Source organism: Dermacentor variabilis, chromosome 6 (assembly GCF_050947875.1).
Source record: "Dermacentor variabilis isolate Ectoservices chromosome 6, ASM5094787v1, whole genome shotgun sequence".
Taxonomy (NCBI): Eukaryota; Metazoa; Arthropoda; class Arachnida; order Ixodida; family Ixodidae; genus Dermacentor; species Dermacentor variabilis.
In genome coordinates, this window is record NC_134573.1 from 195,119,015 (window position 1) to 195,142,773 (window position 23,759).

Sequence of the window (23,759 nt, forward strand, 5' to 3'; positions counted from 1 at the left end):
ACGGCGAGCGATCGCTCGTGCTTGTTGATTTTATCATTATAGCTTAGGTGCGTAAAAAAGGAAGTACACCATGTTTTAACTTGATACTGAGCTACCACTAAGCGGATTGTGTGTGTTGGGCAGCCAGTGTGGTAGATCTCATTTAGTGGCGCTTGATCCGGCCGCGATGAATGCTGCACCGTATGTGTAGCGAAATTCTCGTGACACGCTTTACGCATATATCTCGAAATTGTGTTAGCATCAAGAATTTTCAAACAGACAGGCATAGTTGAATAACTGCTAGCGTACTAGGATGAAAGGCCGTGTTTGCGGGGCATGCATCAGCAGTGTGTGCGCTGCCGTTTTCGCATAGTTTAAAAGTAGCAGTATTTTTAAGGTTCCTGGCAACCAATCTAAATAATTTTGGGAAGTTACAGCAAGCAAAACACGAGACTTGAAGAAATATCTAGTAGAAATCTCTAGATTCACCCAATCTATTTATATGCAACCACAAACGCTTTTGGAGCATGAAACCTGCGATAAGCTTAGTCACTTGCAGCTCCGCAACTTAGCCGAAAAAATTAGAGAACAATAAATTAGTCGCTCCGGGAACACCTTTACACGTTTCAAACTGAAGGCATTGCGTTTGACGGTAGTTGGAAGATTTGTTTTTTGTCTCTTTTTTAAACAATTTAGCAGCAGGAGTTATCTTTCGAGCTATATGAAAAGCGTTAAGCGGCTTCCGATGCTTCGGCGTTCTGTAGTTTACGTGCTCTTAATCACAAGGCAGCTGCTGGCGCAGATTCGCATTGTGCTAATCGTGCATGGTATGAAGCCATTGTCGTGCGTAATAAGTGTTCCGGTTTTCATTACTGTTGCATGTAGCGCCGTCGTCTTGGACAGACTGCATACAATATGCGCTGTACAAAAGAAAAAAAGAGCCAGATTATCAATTTGGTGGTCTTTTCTAAGTAGATAACGCACAGATTATTCAAATAATTCAGTGGGCATTGCATTTGTTCTACCCTTATCAACACACCTAAGAGATCGTAACATGTTTTAGTTGATAAGTAACCTGATCAGTACGCCCCCATTCATGTGCATTCTACTGAAAGTGTGGCAAATGTATTCATCTCGAAGTATGAGAAAAGAGACATTGCAGACTGTTCTAAGCGGAAGTAAATTGCAAATCTTAACGTGATTGTTCAAAACTGCAGTCAGTATGCTGAGCATGTTCGTTCGGCACGGGCATATTGTATTAACACCTGAAAAATGTGCACAGTCCAGCCGGGTATCTTTGTTTCAACAAGTATTATTATAGGAATCGTTTGGGATTCTCGCATTTCTTTTATTTTTATAAGTACACTGTGTGTCACATGAACCTGTCCTAAAACGAAACGTACCGTTGCTGGCACCGGCGACCATTACGGTTGTCTAACTGCTTATCATACTGTAGTATAACGAAACATCATAATGGTACTGATTAATATTACCATGTAGTCTTTAGTCAGAGGTAAACAAAGTTAACTAGAGGCATAAGTGATGAGAGCAAATTATATTGAAAACTACTACTGAAGCGTAAAAATAACTAATTGTATAACTCATTGTATAGTTTTTCCTCACATTGTTGCATTTGCTTTACGTGTATCTCTGTGTCTTCCGTGCTGTACTCGTGTGGCCATCAATTACGAACTTGCCGAAGCCCTTGTCAGCTTTATTAATCAAGAGATTCAAGTCAGTTGAATCTAACACTGCATGTCAAATGACTGACGTGTTATTCGTTTTATCTAAATATTATGGACTGGCAGTACTTGGCAAGCATTAAACCACAATATTTTTTTTTATTGCACTTAAGCTGCAGGCGTCATAGATTGCCAGAAAATTTTCATGAGAACAGCCAGGGAAGGCTTGGAAAAAGATCGGGAAATTTTAAAATGGCCACATAGGTATGCTGTCTTGTTATATGTCATACAAAGTTTCCAGAGAATCTCTGAGTAAAATATATTTTTAAAACGTTTCACCTGATAAAAATTGAAGGAAATTGGTTCCATTTATTGAAAAATAAAAGAAAGTCAAGCTTACTGACAAGGCATTTCTTACTCAATATGTGTTTTTTTTGCGTTAACTAAACGTCCTGAACCTCGATAGCCTAGAAAAAATTTTCATCTTTCAAAGCACCTTAAATAATTTACTGTAATAGAATTCATTCGAACTATACTATCAGTTCTGTTTCATAGGAGGTGCATATCTGTCGTGCCATGACACAAAGTGCTCGTGTGGTATTTCGGGTGCTCATGTGGTATACCTAACTTGGAAACCTGTTAGCACGCCCAAGAGGCCTCATTACCTGTAACAAATTAAGTGACCATATGGTTACAATCAGCCCATCTGCCTTCCGTTGAAGTTATGGCCAATCACCCATTCATTTAAAAGTATGAGAAAGACATTTAAATGTGTATTAAGCAAAATAAATTACAATCTTAGGCATGCTACTGTGAATATTCCAGTCACGTCTTCTGAAAATATCCCTCTGCACGGGCATACTTAACTACCAGCCAAAAAAAATGTACAGACAGCCCAACTACCTAGGTAACGTTTCAGCAATAAATATAGAGACCATTTGGGATAAGTACAATAATGCATCATATATGAACGGGTCATAAAAGGGAACATACTGTTGCTGGCACGAGCAGCAGTTGTGACTGTTTAATTGTTCACCATACCATGCAATAAAACATTCTATAAAGGTGCTGATTTGTATTGGCAAGCAGCCATTAGTCATAGTTAAACCGCATTAAGTATTGACTTCGATGGTTTGAGCAAATATATTAAGCTGCTTAATGAACACACAAAGAATATACACTTGTTATTTTTGCCTCATATTGCTGCATCTACTTATTTGCAGCATACACCTGCAGCACCTTTGGGACTAATGACACAAAGGTCAAGGCCAGCCTGGCGACCATGCTTGCCAAGGAGTAGTGTAAATATTTAATCTGTTTCCATAATAGCATACGACATGAATTTAAGGAATTCATCTATTATATCGAGCAATAAAAACGGTGAATGCATTGCTGGCGCATTTGTTTTATTTTTCGCACTGCATGATTCAGCACTATATAAATGCTTTCTGTTTGTGCAACATATATGAAAGTACAGCTGGTTCAGAAGCATTATTAATCTACTAACGGTAATGCATAAGTGCAGATGAAAAGCAACAGGTGCACATGCATAAATACATTCAAAACTTTTTGCTACCGCATGTAAACAAAAATGTAAACTAACTTGTAGATAGCCGCTATAGAGTTATGGCCTTATACACTCTTTGTAGACTTGTCTATAAGATGTCTGTGTATATAGAGTGCCTATAGATTAAAAAAAAATTCATATTTGTTAACAAATGTCTGCAGAATGTCATAGAAAAAAAGTGTATCGGACTATAAAGTTCTGTTTTTGTAGACTGAAGTCTATAGAATGTCTATAGACTATCTATATACATTTGTATATAGACATTCCATAGACTTCAGTCTACAAAAGTAGAACTGTATATATAGTTCTACTTTTGTAGACTGAAGTGTATAAAATGTCTACGGACAAATCTCATCTGTAGACATTCTATAGACTTCAGTCTACAAAAGTAGAACTGTAAGCCTATACACTTGTCCATAGACAGTCTATAGACAGTCTATAGACTCAGACTTCTTATAGACTAGTCTATAAAACGTGTATGGCCATAAGTCTCTAGACTGTCTATAGGCAGTGTATAGACAGTCTATAGACTCAGACTTCTTATAGACTAGTCTATAAAAAGTGTATGGCCATAAGTCTATAGACCGTCTATAGACAGTCTATAGACTCAGACTTCTTATAGACTAGTCTATAAAAAGTGTATGGCCATAAGTCTATAGACAGTCTATAGACAATCTATAGACTCAGACTTTTTATAGACTAGTCTATAAAAAGTATGGCCATAAGTCTATAGACTGTGTATAGACAGTCTATAGACTCAGACTTTTTATAGACTAGTCTATAAAAAGTGTATGGCCATAAGTCTATAGACTGTCTATAGACTAGTCTAAAGAAATGTCTATAGACAGTCTATAGACTCAGACTTTTTATAGACTAGTCTATAAAAAGTGTATGGCCATAAATCTATAGACTGTCTATAGACTAGTCTAAAGAAATGTCTATAGACAGTCTATAGACTTCATAGACAAATGTCTATAGACTGTCTATGGACTTTCTATAAAAATTTTTGTAAGGGTGGTTTTAAAGCGCAACCGTGGTAGAGAAACGGAAAGGCGATATAAGCATGCGTGGCCATGATACGCACACGACAAACTGCCTTACAATATTTAGAATTGAGGGGAAGCTTCGTTAACAAACTATATCACGGCAATCAGCACTCGAATATAATTATAACCCTAATAATAATTGTAAATATTCATCTCATCTATAGGATCTAAAGCGCGCGCTGTTTCTTGCCTCTGCGTGTATTAGTTAAGGGAGCCAGTTTAAGGGCGGAGAAGAGGGAAGGAAAAGAAAGCAAACTTGCAGCGCCGTGGTTTTAAGGCGCAACCGTGGTAGAGAAACGGAAAGGCGATATAAGCATGCGTGGCCATGATACGCACATGACAAACTGCCTTACAATATTTAGACTTGAGGGGAAGCTTCGTTAACAAACTGTAACACGGCAATGAGCACTCGAATACGACGAGAGAAATAATTGAGACGTGGAAAATTCCCTTGAAATAAATCTGGTTTGCGAGACAAATGCTTGTATGTATTGAATCTCTTAAAAGATGAGGGGGGAAATATGCGCTCACCGAGAGGGCGTCGTCAGCACGAGACCACCACCAGGCTCCTTACGGGGATGTGGAGAGCTTCGCGGCCGGAACGAAGCCTCCCCTCTCCGCCGGCCAGGCGTGGAAAACGCGCTTTCCGATCGCTCAAGGTTGCGTAGGAATACTATAGTTCTAGCGTCTAGGAAAAGCTTTAACAGGTGCGAGGACGGCACGCATAGCGTGGGAAGATAGCCGCCGGAATAGCTATCTTCGAGAGCTATTCTATATTATATTATATTATACTTCGAGAGCTATGACTGATGCTTTTCTATATATATGTATTCATCTCATCTATGCGATCGCATGCGCGTGCTGTTTCTTTGTCTCTGCGTGTAGTAGTTAAGAGAGCCAGTTTAAGGGCGGAGAAGAGGGAAGGAAAGGAAAGCAAACTTGCAGCGCCGTGGTTTTAAAGCGCAATCGTGGTAGAGAAACGGAAAGGCGATATAAGCATGCGTGGCCATGATACGCACACGACAAACTGCCTTACAATATTTAGAATTAAGGGGAAGCTTCGTTAACAAACTATAACACGGCAATCAGCACTCGAATATAATTATAACCCTAATAATAATTGTAAATATTCACCTCATCTATAGGATCTAAAGCGCGCGCTGTTTCTTTGTCTCTGCGTGTAGTAGTTAAGGGAGCCAGTTTTAAGGGCGGAGAAGAGGGAAGGAAAAGAAAGCAAACTTGCAGCGCCGTGGTTTTAAGGCGCAACCGTGGTAGAGAAACGGAAAGGCGATATAAGCATGCGTGGCCATGATACGCACACGACAAACTGCCTTACAATATTTAGACTTGAGGGGAAGCTTCGTTAACAAACTATAACACGGCAATGAGCACTCGAATACGACGAGAGAAATAATTGAGACGTGGAAAATTCCCTTGAAATAAATCTGGTTTGAGAGACAAATGCTTGTATGTATTGAATCTCTTAAAAGATGAGGGGGGAAATATGCGCTCACCGAGAGGGCGTCGTCAGCACGAGACCACCACCAGGCTCCTTACGGCATAACGGCACTGAAAAACCGCCAATTAATTAGCAATAATTTTTCATCTACTAACCTTCATAAAATTTTAAGAACAACCTAATTTGTAACGTAAACAATAAATACCACGACCAAAAAATGCGACTACGAAACTAGCGGTAACCATGTGTACTGTTGCAAAAGTGTGCGCAAAACGAAGCTACAATGGTTGCAACCGCGTGCGCGCACACACAAACCCGAACGCTACCTTGACGTTTGTAGCGCCACCTAGAAATAAAAATTACCAGTAATTTCGCTATTTTTACAGAAGTAACACTTCTAAAATAGTTTGTAGCGCCTTTGCAAATGACGAGGTAACAAGTAAGGTATGATAAGAGTCCGTTACCTGTATTTCTTTCATTTCCCTTTGGTGTTCTGTTTAACTGAACATACGACACCTGCAGGCATAGAGTTTCTCACTATAACACCTAGAGGGTAATCTGGCGCCACCGTCTATGGGAGTTTCTTAAGGGGGCACCGTGCCGTCATGGGAATGACGGTATATGTGTCTGCGAGGCTCGTGTTGGCTGGTGTTGTAAGAGGCTTCGTCTAAAACGTGGATATGGCTACGCAAATAACGCGTTCTCAAAGTAAAATCTTCATAAAATGTTTCCATTCACGCATATTACATCTTTACTCACCCACAATGCATGACCAAGCGAAGAAAAGCAAGAACAGACGACCAACTGTGTCAAAGCGAGCGCGAACCTTGTCGTCTGTCCTCCAACTTTAGTGGCCCGCTGATACTTTTTACGTAGCATGTAGTCGTACACACAATAACAAGTTCTCATAGTTAAATAAAACATGTTTTCGCGTAATAATAAAGCTAAAACAAATTTTCACGTGCTGTTTTAGTAGAAAGTGAACCATTGTGACAGACGGAACGGTACTTGCCAAGCTCGTCTTCAAGGTGTCCTGTCTCTACGAGAACGATGCCAATCCGAAGTCACAATATACCAGCATTCCGATGCATACCACAGCGCAGCAGCGCCAGATTTCCCTCTAGGTAATATAGTAAGAAACTCTATGCCTGCAGGCTTGGGAGATGAGAGGACGACAGTTCGGCGAGGCTCAAATAAATCGCGTGCTTCTTGCAAGGAAAGAGTCGGGAGCAGCCGCAGATACAACGATTAGCTGTGATTCTGTTGCGGCTGTTGTTGAATCCGAAGCTCTTTGAAGTCAATGGTTATAGCGGCTGCGCGCTGCGATCTGAAAGCGCGTTCGTTCTTTGATCCCTAGTACTACGGGCATTGAATAAAAATCTATATTTGCTTTACGGACAGAGGGTCCGTCGCGGGAAATTCGAAGACCTCGCACGTGTATGTTTATAGCGTGTGCGCGCTTCCATCCTACGGTTCCCACAGCGCGTCCGATGCTAGCATCATCGTGTGTCGTCGCCTGTCGTATCGCCGGCCGCGCTGCCGCCGTGTCTACTGTTGGTGAACTCCACATGAGCGTAGTCACCTTGTTTGCAGGTGAATTTCGCATTCTTCTGCTCCCCGAAACGTGTTCATTTTGGATCGTACCAATGGCTAAGTCATCTAGTGTATGTTAAAACGACGATGGCATTTGTGCACTGGCGAAGAAATAAATCGTTATGAACTTGGGTGGTCATGAATCTAGTCTAGTGTTGCAGTTTTTACGTAGCGAAAACGGCTACGAAAGTGGGGCGGTCCCGGAGATAGGCGCTTCAAAGCGCCAGCTGTAGCGACAGCACCAGGAAGTGGCACGCGGCGCACGCGCCAAGCATTTAAGAGCTCACTGGCTTTCGAATGAGAGGAGTATGCGCGCGCACGTGGCCTATTGGTTAGAGTACCCGGCTCGACGGCCGACGTTCGATTCCACCCCATCGGTCACACATTATTTTCTTTTAGCGAGGCGAAAGAAGAACCTACCTGCCACAAAGTGACAGGAATGAGGTTGGAACGCTTCGCAATAAATTTTTGGAATGTCTTCATATGCGAGTCGTAATTACTGTAGACTGGACTCAACTGCTACACAACAAAAAAACAACTAGAGAAATCAACACAAAAAACCCAATAAATTGTTTATTGAGAACACTCAACGGTAATATTGTTGTGCAAGGGTTGACTGAACTCAATTGCTCTTGAAAATTTGTTGAAGTCCGTTGTTTCAGCAATTGCCCAACAATATATCAATGGTTAATCAACAGTGATTTTTGCACGGGTTGTTGCAATGTATTTCGCAGGAGCAGTTGTCACCGGTCGTGTATTGTAATTGCACCGAAATTACAGTCGCAACAGAGAGCACATAAAAAAGCGGGAGTTTCGCACAATATACCAGGGCGAGTCAAATGATAGTGAGTCAATGCGAATATATGACAAACGGGCTGCTTCATTTAAATGTAGTCTCCATAAGCATTTAGACATTTATCCCTCTGACCAACGAGTCGCGTGATTCCCGTATGATAAAACTCCTTGGGTTGCTGCTTCAAAAAGCCTTAACTGACTCTTTCACGTCATCGTGCGACACGAATCTGGTTCCCTTGAGCTGTTTCCTTCAAGGCTCCAAAATGTGAAAGTCGCAAGGCGACAGGTCTGGGCTGTATGGCGGATGTTGCAGCGTTTCCCACTTGAACTTTGCTAGTTTTGTGTTAACCACATAAGTGACGTGGGGACGGGCATTGTCGTGGGGCAAGACGACCCCATTCCTCAATTTTCCACATCGTTTGTTTTTGATTGCGACAACAGCCAACCCGACGTTTCGTAATATCGGAAACGATTCATAGTTTCTCCAGGTTCAGCAAATTCGATCGATAATGGCCCCTGACGATCCAAAAAGAAGTCAACAACACCTTCCCGGCAGAAACGATGGCCTTTGCTTTCCTTGCGGTGGTGAATTCAAATGTTTCCACTGTAAGCTTAGCCATTGTGTTTCAGGCTCGTATTAGCGGCACTATGGTTCGTCCCCGGTCACAATTGCAGACAAAACCCGTCACCCTCATTGTGATACCGGATTAGATTAGTCAAGGCAGCGCCGGACCTCTCCGTCTTCTGGCGGTGGTTCAATAACTTGGCGATTGATTGCGCACACAAGAGCCGATAACCGATATGTTCATGAATTATGGTGTGACCCCAACCATGACTGATGTTCACACACCATGCCAATTCATCAATGCTTATCCTCCTTTCTCGTCTAATCATCCTTTGCAGTTGTGTTGGGGGTGATTTCACGATGGCGTTGGCCCGGTCTAGGATCGTATTTGCAACTTTCACGTCCTTTGAACAGTTTCCTCTAACTCCTCACAGTGGGAAATGAGATGGAACGTTCAACGTACACGGCAGCCATGCGATGACTAATTTCTTTTTGGGAAGCATCTTAAGCAGTCAAAAACCTCACGACACCACGCTGTTCATCTTTTGGAGCGTCCATTATGTCCCGCAACCATGTTCAACGCAGTGTATGAGAGCATTAAAGGACATTTATCCTCACACCTGCATGTCACTTTTGTAAATGGGATGCCTATGTGCTACGCGCATGCCTCGCAGATAATAAACCGAACTATTATTGCGCGGGATGGGTTGGCTCACTTTCATTTGACTTGCTTCGTAGATTCGGAATGCGAAGATGCAATGGAATCTACAAATGCGAAGATACAGCTTTATAAAGGAAAAAAAGTGTCACTGCAAACAAAGTTCACTGCACGTATACACAAAACCTCCCAGCATTGTATTTAAATACACGTGCAAGTCTTCAATAAATCTGCTTATCAAAGAAAAGTCAGTGTTTATAACCCGTCAAACAAGGCAAATAAACATGTTGCGCAAACACAGATTCACAGATCACCACCCCACTTCCCTCTCTTCACTCCCCCTGATGTATCGCGCGCGGCAGGAGGCGGCGCCCTTTATCCTCGTTTTTCTCCCTTGTGCACTCAAGACTGAGCCACCATTGTCGGCTCACCCATGCCCTACCCCTTTACGCTTTCACTCGTAGATACAGCATGCGGGGCACGGTCACGCTGTGATAGCCCTCGGACTTTATAGGGAACATGAGGGGGAAGGCGACGGCTGGAATGCGCCTGGAGTGTCCATATAATTGCTATCGCAATAATATAGTAAGAGTATTCTTCAACTGAAGCATCCCGCGGCCTATTACTTTCCGCAAAACAAGAAGTATCAAAATTGAACTTTCACCATGCGACAATTCGCTCCGTCGCAACGGTGTCTTTCATTCTTTTTTGTGTGTGGCGCGGGGGCACCGAAATGAAAAAAAAAATGGCAGTGGCTTAGCTCGGTTATGCCAGGATACACGTAGCGAAGGCTAAGGCATAGCATGGTTAGCCTTGGTTAATCTTGATTGCAAGTCTTGGTTACTCTGGCTGTCTAGCTGGGTTGCGGCGTTTCTGGGTTGCGGCGATTCGTTTCCTCTTTATCTCGTTCCGATGTCGATTCCAGGCCTCCTCCTGGTTATCAGAATCATCGCCGTCCATACTGCAACCTCAGCCGTGGTTGCGGCGAAGCGCGCTCTCCTTTTGAATCATTCGACATGTTATCAGGCATTCGATGTAGCTGGTGAAGCGAGCGGAGGCGAGCGCAACGACGAGGAACGCTGTGTGACGTCATACCAGACGGCGGTGCGGAAACGCGCCGCGCTGCGCAGCGGCGGAACACCTGTGGCTCGGTGCTACTAGTGGCGCATGCGCAGTAGAGACTAGGGAGCGAGTGAGAGAGAAGTAACCGCGGCGAGGCACGTGTTGTGATGTCATGTGCCTCCTCGGAGCACCGCCACGACGAAATCGCAAGTTCGCGGCCAGTAAAGCTTTCGCTTTGAAAAAACGCGAAGGAAAGCATGCTGGCCACAATGGAATGCCTACATTGAGCACCTGATGTGGCTACCGAAGGGATATCGAAGAAAATGCGAGACGCTTGGTCCATAGAGAACCATACGCATACTGCTCGGTATCCTACACCGGCGAGACAAGACTTTCCAGTCCGTCGAGTCCCCGCAATGATGGCTGCGAGCGAAATTATTGTTTCTTTTTCTTGTCTGCTAGCCAGAAAGCGTCCAAAACTCTGCCAGGCGAAAATCCACGCTGCCAAAGAAAGACGAACGCGCATCGAAGTGCGCCGCGCGGTGGTCGGGGCAACACGAGAAAAAAGCGCATGCACTCTGGCTGTTTCCGGCAGCCCGCGGGAAGCGAGAAAAAAAGAATTAGGAGGCTCAATGTGTCCTCGCGAATAAAAGTCAAAGTTGAAAAATAAATAAGACTGTAGTTACCGTTGCTGGCTTTAGTGTCGTGACATGGATGCTATGGAGAAAGTGAAAAAAAATGTTGACATTCTTTTCTGTGACATGACGGCACAAATGAACCAACACAACGCTTCGACTCATCACACCTCGCCGCCTGCTTTTTCAGCTTGTCTGATAGCGTGTTGATTTTGCTTGTCTCGATGTATGGTGCGATGTACGACTTAACGTCAAATGTTTATAGCAACATTAAACCCCCAATGTTCCCGAATCGAAAATCTAAAGCACGACTTTGGAAATGTCAGTGCACCTTTCGCATCAAACGTTTATGAAGACTTTATACCCATAATGTTTCAGAATTCAAATCATGTGCTCCGTAGATATCGCAGCCTCCGCGAGATGCCGCGACGAGCCCGCTCGCCATTAAAACCCCCTTGCAACTGTGCTCGAGTGGGGCTCCTTGCTTTATGATATGCGACTCCCGGTGCACGGGCATTGTCGCGAAATCCAGCCCGATTTCGCGATGTTGACGTTGAAGTGTCTTTTGGAGCATGAAAAGCACATTCTAGACAAAAGCCAGCATGATTTCTGGCGCCGGGAGTTGTTTTGGTCGGCAGCGTGAGAGCACGAAAAATTTCGGGGGGGGGGGGGGGGGGGCTGAAACCCCATAAGCACTCCCCCCGGCTACGCCCCTGGTGGGTGAATCATCACCGCGTGGCTGGCACATGTGCTCGTCCAACGCTCAACCTGCGCGGGGGCAAAGGAGAACCCCGTGTACGCCGTTTGAGCAAACCGTTGCCACATTTCATGCATGCATGCAGTCGTCTTCACGGAAGGCTGTTGATCAGCACAGCTCGCACGAGCCCTTGCAGTGCGAGATTAGCTACGCCGTGCACAGGTGCCGCTCGCTTCCCTTTGACCACTTACGGGGCCCCGTCGGGGAGGAGCCCCGCGCGGATAATTTCCGAACCAGAGGGCCCAGCGGCTGGCGTCTCCCAGCTGCGAAAGAAAAACAGCTCGATTGAGCGCCGTCGCACCTGGAGCCAAATGCGCGCTCTCGTTATCGCGGGCGGAAGGAGCACCCCTTCAGCGCCGCTCGTGGTAAAAAATGCGGCTGGCAGTGCGCTGTGGGCGCGTGGTGCGTGACAGGTCCAATCCAATTTCAAGCGCCATTCTTCAAAGTTTGCAAACTTGGTCGACTCGGCGCAGATAGGGCGCTCGCATGCGAGTTGACGCCAGGTTACACCGCGTCGAGGGCCACCGTATTTCTTTTTTTGTCCAGCGTTCCTCGTTCACTGGCAAACCACGTGAACGAACGCGCCAACAGCTTTTCCCGTTAGCCACTGTTATCGAGATCGAAAGGGGCCACCAAGGAAAAGAAAATGACGCTTTTTGCATTACCAAAATGACACGAACAGACAGAACGCCCAAGGAGTGATTCGCAGCGAAGAGGAAGCGTTGTCCGTCGTTCGACGAGCCGGTAATAGAACAAGCAGTGTTGCGCAGACGCTTCGCTAAACAAATTCAAAAAATAGCACCCAAATCTGACCCTCCGGCGCCGTAAGAAACGTCGTGACGTAAAGACTTCGCGACCTGTGTGTGCTATCGACATTTGCTAAAACGCCAACAAATTAGGGCAAATCAAAACTCATACTTTAACTGCCATGTCTGAAGTCATAGCGACGAGCAACGCAGTGCTGCGTAGTTCCAATACGCGTACACGTCTTCATGCTTGCCTTTCAAGTTATGCTGACAGCTCGTGCCTTCCCGTTTTAACACTGGCTAGGAGCTGCTGTATTTACCAAGTGTTGGCCCCTCTATGCAGGCATATAGTAATGCGCCGGTATCTCTGTCAGCTATCGATACAATGTCGCTGGGGTTGTTACCTACTACGAGCAAAGCGAGCGTTATCCTGTGGCTTTAAGAACTCAAATTGGCAAACCGTGGCGAAGCTCCGATATACTTTGAATTTTCCGAATTATTTCGAATACTCCGAAGCTTAGAATCACACAGTAGATTACGAAATGTGCGCATTATTTGCTTAGACAAAACGGCAATAAATCAGATGACATGCAAATTTTTGTTTGTTTTTACCCTGTAGGCAAATGAACCGTCGCTTTAAATAATTGAAGACATCGAGCAAGGGGAACCAAATGTTTTTAAGGAGTAACTTTTCAGCTCGAAGACGAGCTTGTTGATAAATCAGCCGTGTCAAAAACATTCCTCGAAATTCGCAGTGCGATGCGTTAGACTACAGGGAAATTTTTGCTACGATTTTATGGCCTTTCCACAAGTCACTGGGCTGGAAGTACGGGTTTGGATATGCTTTTTGACGTCGTATGCACGCACCTCCTCCTCATATCATCGTCATCATCATCATCATCATCGCCATCATCATCCAGGAGCCCCTTTCCTGCCTGTCCCTTTTTCCCGGATGTGGAGTAGCAGGCCAGATCAAGTTGCAGGTCAGGTCAACTTCTCTGCCTTTCAGTAAATAAAATTCTCTCTCTCTCTGCTCCAATAGCAGCATATATGACCGCGCTCCTCTGTGCGGACGAAAATATCATGCTGTTCATTATTTTTCTCCCGGGCGCATTTGTCCATTTGGCTTTCGTCAGTGAGTCTCAGAGGCTGCTAAAATAATAAAAAGATTACAGGAAAATAGTGCCATTTAGCATGTGCGCCTGAGCACTTGATATCGCAGTGTTCTTTTGAACGTAATAATTTTTCCGGCTTTGTCGCCTGCTTGATACTGCAAGTTATGACTCGTACTTAACGGTTAATTGTGCTCTCAACAAAATTTAGAGGACTAACTGCTCGAGACGTTCGCCATATTCTTTAATATCAGCGGCCCTTTCCCAATCTTCAGCAGCGACTGTACTTCGGGTTTTTTTCTGTTCGTCTGTCAGCGTGTCACACACCGGCTTTTGCCTTCAGTTTCAGTTTCCTTAAACGACTGCGTAAAATCTGCTGACATGCATCCCCGTTCGATTCCAGATGTGCTACCATGCGCGCAGTCACACGGCGATTCTAATGCCGCGACAAGCTCGCACTTTCTTACATCTGCAATGGTGCGCGATGTGCAGGAGGGCGGCCTCGCATCGAACATCTTCTCATCCAGAAATCCCATCCAAGGACACGGATTATCGACAGTGCTTCGTCAACATGCACTTGCGGAGTCATGTTCCATGTCTCGCGAGGGGGCTTTCCTAACAGAACGAAAAACTTAAGGTTCATTCTCTGTTCGGAATTTGTGTGCTGCACGTGGCTCGTGTATCGTCCAACTAAATGCATTGACATTAAGCCGAACAGTCGGTTCATAAACGCAGCTCTGCCATCTAGTGAGTTTGCACGGGACCCGCTTCAAGGCTGTTTACTCTGAGCACATAGACAGCGACACAATAACAAGAATTTCATATCTTTCAATATTATATATTAAAGGAAATGAAGAAAAATATGCTTGGAACATTTATGATAAAGGTGGTCAAATCACACGGATTACTTAATTAAACAGCACATGCTGTCCAAAGGCGACATTGATCGACCTAATTTGATTTCCTCTGATTCGGTCATTGGAACTGACGTGTGTCAGTGGGTCTGCGTTCCAGGATGTTCGGCCATTCTCAACCATTCCTCCGGAATGGATATGTGCCTTTGTGATACAAGAGGTATAGAATGCATGAATGTAATTACATAAATGTCGCACATCCCTGCGCGTACACCTGTCATCGCCATTCTTTTCTTGAAAGGCATCACATCGAAGCCCTGAGATGGCACTGCACATCCGCTTAAATAGACACTAAAGACTACTACTAAGGCGACGCGGACTGTTTAAATACCATTCCAGAAAATTCGCAACTCTTGTTTCGTGCCAAGAAAAGACTTAGTTTACGAGAAAATTGCACCTGAAGGGTCCGAATACCTTTTTCGCAATTCAAATCTTCCGCCACCCAACCGGGGGAGTGCGACGTTGCATACGCCATCACCGCCTTCTGTTGCCGTCGGCGAGTAAAACGGCGCCCGACAGACGGCGGCACCGAGCGAAGACAGATAAAGTCAGGGCGGCGGATTTGCCGCTACAGTTGATTTTGGGCCAAGTGACGTAGGCCGTTCGGGCATCCGGCGACATCACATGGAATTTGAATCCTCTGCCACTTGCATTTTGTGCGAGTTTCGCGAGCCAGAAAAACCAGCGCAGCACTACGCGATAACTACTGAAACGCGAAAGCGTAGGCGTCACGGAGTCGAGAAAAAACGAAACCGTTCGGCCGCCCGCGTAGTTGTCACTTCATTGAGTTCTCTTGTCGAAACATGATATCGAACTGGACAACTAGCATTTTATTTCGCCTTATAATACAATGCAAGCATGTTTTTAGTGATAGAACTTAACTGAGGAGTGCTTTCGTCATCGGGCAAGTACTTGAATTTCCCTAGGGAGTCTCTAGTCATGTCCTGCATTTACCTCGATTGCTCCATTCTTAAGGCTCTGTTCGCGTTAATATTGGCGCCTTACAGATTCCCGAACACTAATCTATGACTTAAGCTTGACTTAATATTTGCCTTTAATGTCCCTTTAACATCGCAGTCAGCAGAGCTCGTGAATCGTGTAGCGCATAAATGACAATACTGCTGGAGCTTAAAGCTGTCCATAAACGCAAACGTTGTATTACGTTACACGCTGCACACAATGACACTAAGCACATATTGACGCATCGCTAATAATTGTGTAGCATGTATCATCCACTTCACTAAAGCGTCTCTTCACCACACAAGTGTGTGCGTGGGCCCCTGCGCGTTTGGATCTCCCTTTTTAACCGGGTAGCCAATCACGTGCAGGGAGTATAAGCGTCACTGTGCGGAGCAGCAAGCAAGCCAGCGGCAAGTACTGTTGGCCCAGTTGCACAGCATTCCAGTAAACGTGGCCGCGCCCGACTGCAGCGGCAACTAACTGTTCGCAGCAGCGAGAAAGTGGGCTGCTCGACTACGCCGTTCTTCTGCCGTAGACGGGCTCGATTTCTACAGCGGAGCTCTATATGGCTAAGGTTTCATAGAATTTTGGTGTCCGCGCACAAAAACTATCACCATCAGCGGGACATGCCCCCGTGAGCACTCACACGCCCGTAAGCAAGTAAATAATGCAATGAATCATAGCACTTTAAGGCAGAGGCTACAGGCATTCAGCACATTGAAGCGAACAGTGCTTACATTCCCTCTAATCACGTATACAACATACAGAGCAGCATGTCGAAAACAGTCATCATCAATGACTCGTATGCCCGTGAGCAATAGCTCATACCCTAGTAAGGATGCATTAATGCAATGGCTCCCATAGCCCCGTAAGGTTCGTGGCTACACACTTCGCGTAGGTTAGTTGCGATGACACTTCCCCTGTGGTCGGTGATTTCGATTCGTCGGGACCGAAAAGATTACGCTTTTTATGTCGCAGGCACATGGCTTGCAATGATCCGGCCCAGCCGACCATCCAGCGACGTACGGGCATCAAAGAATGTGTCTGCAGTTGCGAGTGTGCCGATCAACGTATGTCATAGCGACCACAACTAGATTTTGACCGTCGTTGTTAAGTGAGAATGAGTGATGCAATAAAATCTTTACCACAAGTTTTCCTCCCATGATGTTCACAGCTCTGCTGGTCATTCGCCTTCGCAGGGCGGAATGGCCTTAAATTGTTTGTTAGTCACAACCATGAGTGGGATGCCACTAAGAAACCATTCAGCTCCTAGGATCTCCTTATCATTTTTGCTCATTGCATAGCGACTACCGAGGCCAGGAATTTGGCCAAATCGATGTCATGTGGTAGCATACGACGGTTTATTGCCTAGTGGCCTGCTCCTACGCTCACTTACTACGTGAAGCCAACGATTAGCAAGGTGTCCGAAGTCTGCCACTTTGGACGTCAGGGGCACTGCCTCACACACATCCCCAGTGATGCTAATCTCCCACGAAAGTTGGTGGGAGGATGGCTGAGCGCCTTTCTTTTTCAGAAAATAAAAGAAAGAGATGCAGTCACCCTGTAATGGTGGCGGCTACTCTCCGTTTCACAATAACAATACATATTGTTACGCCCACAAAAGGCGTTACTTTGAAGCCGGGTAGAGTTAGATGCGATGGCCTTGACCAGCTGAGCGCCTGTCGAGATGTTGTTGTTGTTGTTTTTGTTGTCCTAAATGGCCGTGGCACATACCCACAGTGGGGGACTGGCCAAGAATCGGGAGGTTCAATTAGGTGCGTGACAATAATAATCATAACAAGGGAGTTAACAATTTGAGCGTTGGAGTTTAAAAGTAAACCTTTTGTGTTGAGAGAAAAAAGGAAATAATCAGATGAAAACCGGGTATAAAAAAATAATAATAATAGATAAGGAAATAAAAGAAAGCTATGGTTAGGAGGGAGAACGATCACTCTAACATGGAAATCGATTGGTTTCAATGAGGTAATTTTGGATTGCCAAGCAAACATTTCTGTGGCTGAACCCAATAATGGAGGCTCCAAAAGATAAGATCACAGGCACTGATAAAGTTAGACCAATAGAGCGAAGCGGGATTTCGAGTAGTCGTTTTCTTATCATAGAAAAACGTCTGCAAGACAACAAGAAATGGTCTATTGTCTACGCTTCGCCACAGAATGAGCATAATGGGGAGGGGACCAGAGCAGACCTGTGGAGGTAGAAGTTCAGTGCAGGTATATGGCAGCGCAGCCTTGTGATGGACACTTCAATTTTCCGTGTCCGGCAAAAATCTCTGTTCCAAGGGTGTAGGATATGTCCGCAATCCACAGAGCTATTAATTGCGGAGCCTGATACTGTCTGAATAATGACACTCCTGCGAAATCTAGCAGCAGTAATATAAGCAGTCAAAGGGCAGCAAAGGAGAATCGGGCCACTTATCTATGCCTCGGCTAGAGTCTGCAATTTCATTTATGATTAGTCCTTTATGGCCGGGCACCCAAATCAAACGCACGCTTCTCTAGTAACCAGGTACCAATGTATGAAATGTCCTCATCACGCGAGAATCACTTGAAGCAGTAAGGGATGAGCACAATGATAACGAATCAGTGACTATCACGGCTGACGTAATTGATGGTCCTAATTTGCGTAATGCCAGCACCACGGCCATGAATTCGGCTAAAGACACTGGTATGAAATCTGGCAGCCGAAGAGAAAATGTCCAATCGAGAAACGAGGAAAATATTCCTACACCTGGCTTTTCTTCGCATTGTGAAGCATCTGTAGCAATTACAACGTTTGTTTGAAGGTTTTTCAGATGATCTTGTAATATACCGTCTAGAATACGGTGTGGAAGTAATTTTGCATTATTAGGAAAAATGCCATCGAATTGAATATCCGTTGCAACAGCTCTGTCGGGAATAGGAAGTATATCGCATATGCGCACGCCCAAGAAGTGAAGTAATTTTTGCACGAATATGATTTGCGGAGTGTGTAGTCGCGGCCAGATGACACCGAAAAACAATGCAGGTTGTGAAATAAATATTGTTTGGGGATGACGCATCGGTGATTCATAAATCCTTAAGAACGTCTGCACCGTCAAAACCTGCAACCTGCGCGAAAGTGGAGGGACACGGGATTCTAGATAAAGAATAGAATTTGCAACAAATTTAGGAAGGCCTAAACACAGACGTATTGCTTCTCTTTCTAAGAGGGTTAGAGGACGCGACATGTAGGCTGGAGCTCCAGAGATGAGCACCCAACCAAATTATAATACAGGGCGAACGTACATACGATAGATATATCATTAGGAGTGTATCTCTTCTCAATCCTATTCGACGACTGCTCAGCCTACGCAATATGCCAATTGCACGGGTACCTTTTCCAATCACATGATCTATGTGTGAGCGCCAGTTGAGAAAGGCGTTATAAATAATTCCGAGGTATTTAACAGATTCCGCCTGTGGTATGTCTTGCAGGTGGTAAGACAATGAAATGAGCACTATGTCACGTATCGGAAAAACGGAACAGCACATTTGCTGGCATTGAGTGTGAAGTGACTAACATCTAACCACCTCTCCAGAGCATAGAGATAAGTTTGCAGTCCTTGGTATAGCGTGTGGATGTCGTTTGCAGATGCAAAAAACGCAATATCGTTTGCATAAACATAAGTAGTTATTTCTTTGTGACAAGGTAGTGTTCTCATCTGAATATTAAAAAAGCACCGGGGAAAGGACTGAGCCTTGCGGTACGCCTCTCGTTTGTTTGTGTTTAGAAGAAGAAACGCCGCTTTGGTAGCAATAGAATTCTCTTTCACCTAAGAATGACTGAATCCACGCTACTATATACCCAGGAACACCACAGGAAGTTAACCGATTGATCAGTACAGTGTGCTCCACAGTGTCGTATGCTTTAGCGATATCGAGCATCGCTAAAGTAGCGTATTGCTTATGACGTCGAGCGAGTTGTATTCGGCTTTCTAAGTCGACGTGGGCATGCCAGATGGAGAAGCTGGCCCTGAAACCAATCTGACAGGCACTAAAAATGGAATTATCATTAATAAATTTCATCATACGACGGTGAACAAGCCTCTCAATGAATTTTACTACGTTTGATGTAAGCGCAATGGGCTTAATGTTCTCCAATACACACCTTCCTTCTTGTTTCTTAAGCATCAATATTACTTTGGCGAGCTTCCAGTGCAAAGGAATCCAAGCATATTTAATTGAATAATTCACCAGGTCTAAAAGAACGTTAGGGGATTCCTGTAACAATATTTTTAACATTGCACTTGTGACACCATCAGGGACAGGGGCTGAATTCAGCAAACCTAGTGCAATCTCATTTAGTTCAGTTAAGGAAATTGGAGTAAAGCCATCCCAAGGATCTAATGTAGAATGAATAGCCGGAAGCCTGGCCGTAAATCGATTTTCTAAGCCTTCGGCAATCTCTTCTAGGGAGGTGCTCAGTTCCTGCGGGGTCAAAACAATTGAGTCTAATCTTAAGGGTGTGGGTAGCACCTTCCTAGCCCGAAGGAATGCAAAGAAAGCGCGCTTATTTTTTGAATTAGATAGATAATCGTAATGTCTAATATCGTATTCCTCTTTGGCTCGATTAACAGCACGCCTAAATACACCAGCGTGAAACTGATAATTTTTCCAATTTGTCGGGCACTGAGTATGCAGAAGCATTTTCCAGGCGGCCTTTCTTTTTCTATAGTCCCGCGTACACTCATTATTCCACCAACGACAAGCGGTGCCTTTAGCCGAAGGGATGACAAATTCAGCTTGCTTCCGGGAATCCTCTAGAATCGAGCAAATGGTTGAAGGGATTTCCTTATCATTGGCATTGGCAAGTTTCGAAACGGCAGAACGCAAGAAAGCTTTAAATTTCGTATGGTCCACAAATGTGCAAGCCTGGTACTCTAAAGATGTTATTGGACAATTGATTTCAAATGACACAGGAATATGATCACTGTTGGTTGCTGAGTCAACCGCTACCGACGACAAAACCTTGATGCCAGCGCTACAAAATGTTAAATCTAACACTGAACGAAAGGGTCCTCTAGCAAACGTTACTTGTCCTGTGTTCTGACATGAAAGGTGACTATCAATAGTCCGCTCCCAAAGTCGCTTAGCCTACAAATCTGTTTTTAGCCCCCACGATACGTGATGCGAATTAAAATGACCTACAAATAATATTTATTTTCTACAGGCAGCCACAGCCCTATCAAGTTGACGTGTACTTTGCACACCGGTGGGGAAATAAGCATTTATAATTGAAAATGGATGGTATCCTGGGAGACATAAATCTATGGCCAAAATTTCGCAGTCGCAGTGCATGATTTGAACAGAACTTTTGGCCTTGTGACAAATTTTACTGGAAACAAGTATCATTATTCCTCCACCTCGCGAGTCTCGATCTAATCGGAAAGACCGAAAACCTTTCAAAAGAAAGTTTTTTTTCTGGTGAAAGCCAAGTTTCTTGAAGTAAGATATCTGGATTGAATTGAATAGATAGGCAAGATAAATCTGTTAAAGCTGAAAATATAGAACGACAGTTCCACTGCAGCACTTTCAACTGTCCAATGGTGTTGAACGCACAGCAGCGGCAACTGCCGCCTTTAGAATACTTTCAGTAAGCACAGGAGATGGTTGACTCTTTTTTGATTTTGGTTTCATAGTTTTTGAAATTGGGGACCCCATACGTTTGGGAGCTCAAGTGTCAAGTTCCATATCTGTGACACTAACAGTGTCTGAATAAGAGGGCTCATCCTCGCATAGTTGGACAAGCGAAGTAGTGTGTGGTATGTTCTGCAACTGTGGAAGGCGTCTCTACCTCGTTGCTAGGCATTTGAGGTGTGGCGTTAGATACTGGGGATTGCATTGGTGTCTTAGTGGTCTGCATTATTGCATGATTTGACTCGAAATTATTTGCGCTCAGCAATCAGAGAGACTGGATATCAATTTATCCATAGCTTTAGCCATTGCTTTTTCCACAGCAGAGTCAATTGCTTCTGAGAGATTAAGATCCATGCTTGGAGTGTTACGCGCTGTAACACCAGAGTATCCGATGGCCCTGTCTTTGATAACTGAAATTGCATCTTTTCGGGAGCAGCGACGGCGGTCGATTTCTTCAAGAATTTGTATTTCTTGAGCGCGAGCTGAGCAGTTCGAATAGTCTGCTGGGTGTTCTTCCCCACAGAGGCAGCACTTTTGAGATTGAGTAGAGCATTCACTTAGAGAATGACCATCCCCACAGGTGCGGCAACGCGAACTAGACTTACATCCTCCTGCGTTGTGCCCGAATCTCCAACAATTCTTACACTGGATTGGACGTGACGCAAGCGGCTCTACACGGAACACAAGAGGCCACACCTTTATTTCAGATGGACATGATGAGCCCACAAACGTTACAATTACAGATTCTGTCGGAACCCTCTCGCTATTTGCCAGTCGATTGCAACGGTAGATAGCAATGACGCCTGCTGCGGAAAGCTTGTCCAGGGTTTCAGTAGGACTTAACCTGGGGTCTACGCCCCGCACAAGACCCTTGGTGCACGCAAGGTGAGGCGGAATGAAAGCACTCACCGGGGCGGAAGCGAATGAAGTGCATTTCAAGAGGTCTTCAACACAGGTCTGGTCTGGTGAACGACGCACTATACCTCCCCGTCCGAACGCTCGCGCATCAGTGATGGTCTGGAAGTGGTTGGACGTGGCCTTAAGTGCCTTCTGGACAGCATGTGGATTCGTGATCCTGATGGACTCTCCATTGGTAGGCACAAGCGCCACAGGAATGGTGCTGACGCCACTGCGAAAAAATAAATCTATGGGCAATTCATTAGGTTGCAGGGATGCTGACCAGGCGGATCGCGCCTGGCCAGCAGAACTGGTCGACATCAGCTCAAGACGGCTGACGCAAGGAACGCCAATCAACCAGGAACTAAAATAATGTTATTTAGACACCTGAAACCACCCGATACTCAGCCAAAACACCACTGCAGGTCAACGAAGCGGTCGCTCTGTCGACGCCAGAAGGAACCAGGGAACCAGGAACGCAGCCCCGCTGCTAGAACGCAGCCCTGCTGCCAGCCACCCGTCGTCTTCTTCGTTCACCACTCTTCGGTGCCCCCGCATGCTGTTTGTTGAGGCGTGAACCCACTAGGCACGTAAGAGCGTCACATTTCCCTCCGCGCAGACGAAGCCCGCCGGGCAAGTCAAGCAGGCTGTCGAGAAATAAAGGGCTTTAAACGGGCGACATGCGAAAGTTCAGTCTTTGCTGACCGTCGGCCATTTGATGTGAGACGTGCTATGCGGTAGGTTAATTCACTGATATGCTCAGTAATAACATAGGGTCCAACATAGTGGGCGAGCAGCTTTTCACATAATCCACGTTTCCTGGTTGGTTTCCAGAGCAATACTAAATCACCAGGGTCATATATCACGTGTCGGCGTCGGCGGTCGCTGCGTGCCTTCGAGCGGTCTTATCAAACAAACGAGGAGGTCGATGCCAACTTGCTCAAAGAAGCAAGTCGTCGGGCCTCTTCAGCAAGACAGACCGTCTCTGATATACAAAGATTACCGTGGCTGGAAAACGGGAAGATAGTGTCTAGTGTATAACGAGGTGGACCAGCGTAAAGAAGAAAGAAGGGACTGTAACACGTAACTTCATGCTTTGAGGTGTTAAATACGTACGTAATGAAAGGTAGCACGCTTTCCCAGTTCTTATGATCAGACGCGACATACATGGACAGCATGTTAGTAAGAGTTCTGTTCGTGCGTTCCGCAAGGCCATTTGCTTAGGGATGATACGGGGTGGAATGTCGAAACCTTGAAGCACATAGACGAAGCATCTCTTCGACCACGTCTGCAATGAACTGGCGCCCACGATCGCTGATGATGACTCTGGGAGGTCCATGTAGGAGAATGACAAAACGCAGCAGAAAAATACACTCCTCGGTTGCAGTAGCCGATGGTATTGCAGCTGTCTCACAGTAGCGTGTCAAGTGATCGACACACACGATAATCCAGCGATTCCCATCGGATGAACGCGGGAAAGGACCGAGGAGGTCGATGCCAACTTGCTCAAAGGGAGCGCTGGGGTGTGGCACTGGATGGAGTTGACCAGGAGGAGCACTCGTCGGACGCTTGTAAAGATGACACTCGCTGCGGCTGGACACATACTGGGTGGTCGTCTGGCGCATTTTAGGCCAGTAGAACCTTTCTTCAAGGCGGT

General features: G+C 45.2%; 1 long non-coding RNA gene across 5 annotated transcripts in view; it reads left to right on the plus strand.

Moving 5' to 3' along the window:
- Positions 1–3,080, plus strand: part of LOC142586037 (uncharacterized) — a 415,255-nt gene extending 412,175 nt beyond the window's left edge. For all 5 annotated transcript variants that reach the window (XR_012829185.1, XR_012829184.1, XR_012829187.1 and 2 more), the window contains one exon: positions 2,885–3,080. This is a non-coding gene — a long non-coding RNA (uncharacterized LOC142586037). The remainder of the gene's footprint in view (positions 1–2,884) is intronic.
- Positions 3,081–23,759: the final 20,679 nt, after the last annotated feature.